Consider the following 9543-nt stretch of genomic DNA (forward strand, 5'->3'; position numbering starts at 1 on the left):
TGTTTTCGTAGGGCCCAGGTCTCTGAGGCATATGTTAGTGCAGGAAGAACAGTGGAATCGAAGAGATGTGCTCAGAGCTGGAGGTTCTTTGTCCTCTTAGTTATTTCGTCAATGCTCTTGAAGGCATTCCAAGCTGCTCTCTTCCTCCTGCATAACTCAGGTGCCAGGTCATTTGTCATGTTGATTTCTTGACCTAGGTATATATGACTATTGCATTCGGAGATGGTGGTTCAGTTGAGAGTGAATGAAACATCAGGAACAAGACTGTTTCTCATGAACATTGTCTTTGTGAGATTCAGTTGTAATCCAACCTTTCCACACTCACCGTCAAAGTCAGTCAGCATTTGTGCCACTTGGCTGATGTTTGGTGTTATTAGAACGATGTCATCAGCAAAGCGGAGATGGTGTAGTTGCTGACCATCTATCTTCACTCCCATTCCTTCCCATTCCAGTCATTGTATGATGTTCTCGAGGGTGGCACTGAAGAGTTTTGGTAAAATGGTATCACCCTGCCTAACCCCTCTCTTGACATGGATGATTACTTCTTTGTAGAATACTGAGATCCTGGTAGTGAATCCATAATACAGCTCATGGAGGATCCTGACGTATTGAGTTTGTACACCGTGATTGGCTAGGGCTTCAATGACTGCTTCCATCTCAACAGAATCAAAAGCCTTCTTTAAATCAATGAACGTTAGACAGAGCGGCATCTTGAACTCCCGAGAAACCTCAATGATCTTGGTTATCATGTGGATATGGTTGATGGTGCTAAATCCTTTTTGGAACCCGGCTTGTTCACATGGTTGTCCTTCATCTAGTGTTCTGCCAATCCTATTCAGGATGACTTGAGTGAACAGTTTGTAGATGACAGACAGTAGGCAGATCGGGCGATAGTTGCCAATGTCGTGGATGTCTCCCTTCTTGTATAGTAGTACAGTCTTGCTGGTTTTCCATTGGGATGGAACCTTGCATTCAGACAGGTAGCATGTGAAGAGCCGAGCCAGTGTATTGATGAGTACTGACGGTAAGTTCTTCAGGTGTTCATGTCTCACCTTGTCTAGGCCAGGTGCTCTTTGTTTCTTTACTGATGAGATGGTGTGTTGGATTTTGGAAGGGAGAACATTGGGAATGACAAATTCATCCTGTGGAATTTGGTATGTGGGCAAATGGACGTGACTATTAAAGAGATCTGAGTAGAAGTCATGAATAATCTTTTCCATTACCCTTCTGGAAGATGTGATAGATCCATCAGGATGTCGGAAGGCAGTCATCTTGGTCTTGTAGTTGGTGAAGGACAGGCGGGCATTATGAATGCTTTTCCAGGCTTCTGCCGCATCTACCAGCACCGCTGCTCTCCTGTCTTTGAGGTCACCCTTTATCGCTTCTCTGCACTGTTTTGCCAGCTCAGACGTTTGCTTGTGGTTGCCTGAGGCATGTGCCAAGCCATGTTGGCAAATAAGTTCAAGAGTGTTTGAAGAAAGGCGTTTTTTTGTGGTTATCTCTCTCTTGGCATTCCTCGCACAATCATGGAGGTGCTGAATCATTCGATTGTATTCCTCATCAATGTTGTCAATGATGGCATCTTCCCATGTTGCCGCAACAGAGCCAAAGAGCTTCCAGTTGTTGGTCATTCTGGGCATTCTCTTCTTAAACTTTGTATTCTTTTCTCCCCATTCTGTGAGGTAGAATTTTGCACGAAGGAGATGGTAGTCTGATCCTGTTTGGAATTTTGGGACAACAGCAACATCAGTTAGGCAAAACCGCTGATTGAATATGATGTGGTCTATTTCATAGTGGAACCGTCCACCGGAAGACTCCCATGTCCAACGTTTAGATTTAGCCTTTTGGAACTCTGAGTTACCATGGATGGTCTTGGTTGACATGAGGAACTCAGGCAGTCTGTCACCCTGTTCATTCCATTCTAGGCCATGGGTCCCGATGTGGAGTTCTTCAGCTGATATTCCTGGTCCTATCTTGGCATTAAAATCACGGACAATGATCTTGTAGAAGGTGTGGTCTTCTTTATAGAATTTCTCCAACTCCATATAGAACTTCTCAATTTCTCTTTCGCCATAATTGGATGTTGGTGCATAGACAACCAAGATAGAAACTGCCAGCAGTGAGCCACATCTATTCAAGTGTAATCGTTCAATTCGGGTTGTTAGGCATTTGAATGAATCAATGCTCATGGCTAAGTTTGTATTGACAAGGATACTGACAACACTGACGCCTCTTTTGTCACATGTTCCAAGGAACAGTTCTTCTCCAATGTCGAAAACGGTGTGATGTGATTGATGTCTTCTCGTTTCGGTCAGACCAATGATGTCGTACTTGATCTTTTGCACTTGTACCATCGAGGACCTGATGCAGCATACGTGCATTGAAAGTACAGACAATCATTTTTGACTTTCTTTGTTTTGGCAGCCTAGGTCGACCTTGGGATTTTATCAGCCTCTCCTTCCACATCCTTCTTGACTCTTTCGTACACAGGGTCAAGGGAATGAGATCCATTTTTTTTTTTTTTACTGGATTTGACATATCGAATATACCACGGATAGCTTGCCAGGCTTTACTGTGTGGATATTCAAGGTAGCCTTAAAAATTAAATAATATAAATAAAAAGTCGCATTTGCGGCCCGGGAGCTTGGTGTGATAATCTCTGAATCCTGGCCATTGTTGGGGTTACACAGCAGTTGGTGGGTGTAACTGTCTAGCTACTGGAAGGTCCAGTCCCAAACTGTGCAGGCTTGGAGATCTCAGCCCCGGGTCCCGCACACCTGGGTTCCTCTGCCAGTTCTTTTATGCATGAGGCTCATCCAAGCGTGTGGAGAGTGGACTCAGCATGACTTTGGCTGAAGACCTCCTGGAGGTCTTCAGCAGTTGGGCCCTGGTGAGGACAGTTAGGCACAGGGTAGGAGACTATTTTTATTTGTCACTAATAAAAATTAAAAAAAAAAAAAAGAAAAATTTAAGAAGGCCTGAGGCCTCTTACATCTCTTCCTCAGGGCTGGAAGACTACTGTGATTAGACAAATTTGTGATCACTACAGAGTCTTGGGATTTCTCAATTCATAGTACTGTAAGAGCCCTGTCAAAGACCTTAGCATCTATCAATTTTCTATTTCACAATGCCACCATTTTCCTATTTCTGAAATACTTGACTTGATCACTGGACTTCCCATTAATCATCGATTTGCTCGAGCATGTTCCAGTAATATCTACATTTGTCCCTGTTGCGTGCTAGTGTAGCCCAATGGTGTCTACTCGTTCTAGGAACACAAAGAGCCTCAAACCGATGGTTCAGGGTCTTGACAAAGAAGTCTGATCATCTGGTAGGTGGGCAGCCACGCAATCTTTTGACATTCCATGGAATCCAGTCAGTAATGGCTATAGTCCAGTGGTCATCTCTAAATCTCATTACGAGTCCAGCCCATCTGATTTTTGACACCTTGGCAAACGAGACAGCTTCCCTGATTCTTGATTGTCGATGGAGATCGGAACTCCGGATTCTTTCTCTCATTTGAGTGAAACGTGATACTTCAAGCATAGCTCTTTCAATTCCTCTTTGGAGACCTGAATAGCGTTCTCATCCTGTTTGCCCTGTTTGTGTAGGGCCTAGGCCTCTGAAGTGTATGTTAATGCAGGAAGAACAGTGGAATCAAAGAGATGTGCCCAGAGCCGGAGGTTCTTCATCCTCTTAGCTATTTCTTCGACGCTCTTGAAGGCGTTCCAAGCCACTCTCTTTCTCCTGCACAACTCAGGTGCCAGGTCATTCATCATGGTGACTTGTCGAGCTAGGTAAACATAACTGTTGCATTCGGAGATGGTGGTTCCGTTGAGAGCGAATGGAGTGTCAGGAACGAGGCTGTTTCTCATAAACATTGTCTTCATGAGATTCAGCTGTAGTTCAACCTTTCCACACTCACGGTCGAAGTTGGCCAGCATTTGTGCCACTTGGCTAATGTTTGGTATTATTAGAACGATGTCATCAGCAAAGCGGAGATGGTGTAGTTGCTGACCATCTATCTTCACTCCCATTCCTTCCCTTTCCAATCGTCACATGACATTATCAAGGGTGGCACTGAAGAGTTTCTGTAAAATGGTATCACCCTGCCGAACTCCTCTCTTGACATTGATGATCACTTCTTTGTAGAATGATGAGATCCTGGTAGTGAATCCATAATACAGCTCATGGAGGATCCTGATGTATTGAGTTTGAATGCCCTGATTGGCTAGGGCTTCAATGACCCCTTCCGTCTCAACAGAATCAAAAGCCTTCTTTAAATCAATGAACATTAGACAGAGTGGGATCTTGAACTCCTGAGAAACCCCAATGAGCTTGGTTATCGTGTGGATATGGTCGATTGTGCTGAATCCTTTGCAGAACCCGGCTTGCTTGCATGGTTGTCCTTCATCTAGTGTTCTGCCAATCCTATTCAGGATGACTCGAGTGAACAGCTTGTAGATGACAGACAATAGGCAGATCGGGCAATAGTTGCCAATGTCATGGATGTCTCCCTTCTTGTACAGTAATACAATCCTGCTGGTTTTCCATTGGGATGGAACCTTGCATTCAGACAGGTAGCATGCGAAGAGCCGTGCCAGCGTATTGATGAGTGCTGATGGCAGGTTCTTCAGGTGTTCAGATCTGACCTTGTCTGGGCCAGGTGCTGTTCGTTTCTTTACCGACGAAATGGCGTGTCGGATTTTGGAAGGGAGAACATTGGGAACGACATATCCATCCTATGGAATTTGGTTTGTCGGCAGGTGGACGTGGCTATTGAAGAGATCCGAGTGGAAGTCATGGATAATCTTCTCCATTGTCCTTCTGGAAGATGTGATGGATCCACCAGGACGTCAGAGGGTAGTCAGCTTGGTTTTGTAGTTGGTGAAGGACTGGTGGGCGTTATGAATGCTTTTTCCGGCTACTGCTGCACCTACCAGCACTTCTGCTCTTCTCTCTTTGAGGTCTTCCTTTATCTCATCTATACACTGCTTTCCGAGCTCGGACGTTGGCTTGCAGTAGCCTGAGGCATGCGCCAAACCACATTGGAAAATAAGCTCAAGAGTTTTTGAAGACAGGCTTTTATTGTGGCTATTTCTCTCTTGGTGTTCCTCGCACAACCATGGAGGTGCTGAACCAGTCAATCGTATTCCTTGTCGGTGTTGTCAACAATGGCATCTTCCCATGTTGCAGCAATAGTGACAAGGAGCTTCCAGTTGGTGATCGTTCTGGGAGTTTTCTTCTTAAACTTTGCAGCCCTTTCTCCCCACTCTGTGAAGTAGAATTTTGCACGAAGGAGACGGTGGTCTGATCCCATTTTGAATTTTGGGACAACAGCGACATCGGTCAGGCAAAACTGTCGACTGAATATTATGTGGTCTATTTTGTTGTGGAACCGTCCACCGGGAGACTCCCATGTCCAACGTTTAGATTCGGCCTTCTGGAACTGTGAGTTACCATGGATGGTCTTGGTCAACATGGTGAACTCAGACAGTCTCTCACCCTGTTTGTTCCATTCTAAGCCATGGGTCCCGATGTGGAGTTCTTCAGCTGATCTCAGTCTTATCTTGGCATTAAAATCACCGGCAGTGATCTTGTAGAAGGTATGGTCTTCTTTATAGAACTTCTCCAGCTCCATGTAGAACTTCTCAATTTCTCCTTCATCATTAAAAGATGCATCGGAGGCATCGTGTCCTTGTCAACACGAACTTGGCCATGAGCATTGATTCATTCAAATGCCTAACAACCCAAATCGGACGATTACACTTGAATAGATTTGGCTCACTGCTGGCAGTTTCTACCTTCACTGTCTACGCACCAACATCCTGAAATACATAGTTTTCAATATATTCCCTATTTCAAATCCCTCAGTAAATCTGTATGGCACCTAAGAACATTAATAAGCTTTGTTTAGAGATTTAACTCTAGAATTTGAACTCTGCCCCACTAATCTCATCTCCACTAACCTTTCTGTTAAATTTTATGTGCCAGGCAAACGGGTTATTTGAAATTCCCCTATTTAAGCTATGCTTTTAGTCTCATCTTTGTTGTGCTGCTCCCTCTTTCTGAAATGCTCATTTTCTCTTCTGTTCACCCAGTGTTCTTGCTTTTTTCCAAGTTCAGCATAAGTGCCAGTTCTAAGTTTCTCCCAGACTCCACATTTGGAGTAAGGGCTCTTTCTATTTGCTCCAAGAGATGCTGAATTCACCTCTGATACAAGCATTGAATCTGTTACATTCAACTCATTCCTTGTCTCTCTGCCTAGCTGAACTGTAATCTCCACGAGGTCAAAGACTGCATCTGATTCATGTTTGTTTCCATTGGTGCTGCGCATAAATATCCATTAAATACATAGTGAATACTGACCTTTGAATGCCTAACATACAAAGCTCTGTATTGTGTGTTAGGGGCACAAAATGAATACATATGTAGGTATATTTACATATATGTGTACATGTATATCTTCACTTTCAAGGAGATTACAGACACTACCTGCTCATAAAAAAACTAATAGGGCTGATGAGATAAATCAATGGTATGAGCACTTGCTTTGCATGCAGGAAACCAAGTTTATTGCTGCTGCAGGTTTAATACAGCACTGTTGCTCCCAGGCACTGCTAACTGTGGCCCAAAAGCCAAGAGTCCCCTTGACCCCACTGAAAAAATGTCCCAAGAGTCAAGACTGTTGCTTATTGGCAGAGAACTTGCTTTTCATGTGTGAGACTCTAGGTTCAATCCCCAGCACAGAGAAAAGAAAATAACTTAGGTAGAACTATAAGATAACTACACACACACACACACACATACCATGGGGAAAAAAGGTAGTTTTGAGACAGTATTGATATGAAAAGTTTTCTGAAAAGACCTGAGTAGTAATTTAAAGATCCAAATGGTTTCAAGAGGTTTGAAGTGTTATGAATAAGAAAGAGATACTGTGTTTTTAAAATGGTGAGGGTTGTGCATTGGCCAATTGTTAATGAAAAGATGATTTAAAAAGTCAGTGTTTATAGGTAAAGTTATAAATGAGATAAATTTTGGCCAATCAAAGTGGACTTTTAAAATGTCATTGTACATTTTATTCTTCATACTGAATAGAATACTTTAGCATTCTAGATTGCATTTTCATCACAAATTCCATTACCTCCAAAATCAAGAAAAGGATAGTTAATATAATTTCAGTATGCTTACTTTCTAGGCCAAGAAATTTCTTCTTCACCCCACTGCAAGTTCCTGCTGTTAAAGGTATTATATGCCATATCTTTCTGGTCTTATTTTAAATGTAGCTTTGTGTTTGTATGACTTTTTTTTTTATCATAGGTGGTAAGCAAGAAATGCAAAGCTTATAATTCCCACTGTGATGGCCCTACTTATTTTAATGGTTATATAGTGTACTATATAACCATTAAAATAAGTAATGGTTAAAGTAAAGTAAAAGTAAAGGCCCTCCCGTTGATCATCGATTTGCTCGAGCGGGCCCAGTAACGTCTCCATTGGAGACTTTGTTGTTACTGTGTCTGGCATATCGAATACGTCACGGGGAGCTTGCCAGGCTCTGCCGTGCGGGCGAGATACTCTCGGTAGCTTGCCGGGCTCTCCGAGAGGGGCGGAGGAATCGAACTCGGGTCGGCCATGTTGGTTGTGTGCAAGGCAAACGCCCTACCACTGTGCTAAAAGGAAAAATAAAGATTAAAAAGGGGTGAAAAATTCATCAGTCTATTAAACATGAAGGGAATTTACAGAAGTTAACTTTATCTACTCATTCATTCCAGATGAATTAATTTAATGTTTTCTCTAGATAGAAGCCCTCCACAATCCCCTATCAACACCAACACAAACTTTCTTCCAAACCAGGGGGATAAATTGCTTGACCTGATAGACCTTATCAATGTTCCACTCCATTGTCAAGGTTCCAGGAGCTTGATCCTGTTCTTCTTAGCTTCTTTTATTTCTCACCACTTAAAACAACATCAACAGTCCAACAACAAATTCTCCACTTAGGCAACTTCAAACCCCATACTGAAGAAATAGCTCAAGTTCTGTATTAGGAAAAATCCTGTCTCACTCACCTTTCTCTCTCCTAAACGAAGGATTTTAACTTCATCTTATATCTTCCAGTTTTAGTTGTCTCTATCAAAAAGAGTGCCTCTTTCTCTCTTCCCCCCCATACACCAACACACACACACACACACACCACACCACACACACACACACACACACACACACACACACACACACGCCATTTCCTGGCTTCCTAGGTCTCATCTGTGGATGTGTACTGACAGGAAAAGTAAATGAAGCGGCAGTGCTTAACCAACTTTTCCCCACAACTGAGAGTGAATTAACTTTTAAGAGATCTTTATAAAGGTAAATCTCACTGCTATCATGAAATTAGAGTTACCTTTATTTATTATATATATTTTAGTTGAATCGCTTGAGATACACAGTTACAAAACTGTCAAAGCTATTCATGGTTGGGTTCGGTCATACATTGTTTTAACACCCATCCCTCTACCAGTCTACATTTCCCACCATCAATGTCCCCAGTTTCCCTCCCATCACCCCCACCCTCCTGCCTCGGTAGCAGGTAATTTTCTTCTTTCTCTTTATCTCCTTTTGGGCATTGTAGTTTGCAATACAGGTACTGAGAGGTTATCATGTTTGTTTCTTTACCTACTTCCAGCACTCAGTTCTTATCCAGAGTGATCATTTTCATCTATCATTGTCATAGTGGTCCCTTTCTATCTCAACTGCCTTCTCCCCCAGCACTTGAGGCAGACTTCCAACCATGGACAAATCCTCCTGACCCTTGTTTCTACTGTCCTTGGGTATTAGTCTTAGCCTATGTTTATAATCTACAAATGTGTGTAATCATTTTATGTCAGCCCTTCTCCTTCTGACTCCACTCAACATGATGCTCTTCATGTTCATTTATATACAATTTTCATGACTTCATTTTTCATGGTACCTGTGTAGTATTCCACTATATAGATGTACCATAGTTTCTTTAACCAATAGTCTGCTTTCAGGCACTCATAGAGTCACCTTTAAATAATTTAGTTAACTCTTGCTTTATTTAGCTCTTACTACATAAGAAGAAATAGAGACCCCAAGAGGTAAAGTGACTTGTTTCATCTATTGACACGGTTGTGTCATTATTGTTTCATTGTTGGAGTCACTTCCTCTTCTTCCTTCCACCTCCCAACTAAACTTAAGTTGTTGATTATGATGTCATCTGCAACTATAATAACACCTGTCTTCTTGCCTTCCATACAGAATCAAGAACAGAGTTTGGGCGCATAGAGTGTACTAGGGAAAGAATTGTGGATTCAGTTGAACCCCTGTGGAACGTGGATTATTTCAAGGCACTGAGTTTGGCCTCTGAGTGAATTCTTGCATCAGGTTGACCTACTAACAGTGAACAGCAATGGGCCAAAGGACAAATGCCAAGTGTGTAGTCTTGTTTGCCCAACTAAATTACATTTAGCATCATATATGAACTTCTTTTATAGCCTCTACAATTTGAACAATGATAGTTACAGA

This window comes from Sorex fumeus, unplaced genomic scaffold (genome assembly GCF_029834395.1).
Source record: "Sorex fumeus unplaced genomic scaffold, SorFum_2.1 ptg000048l, whole genome shotgun sequence".
NCBI lineage: Eukaryota > Metazoa > Chordata > Mammalia > Eulipotyphla > Soricidae > Sorex > Sorex fumeus.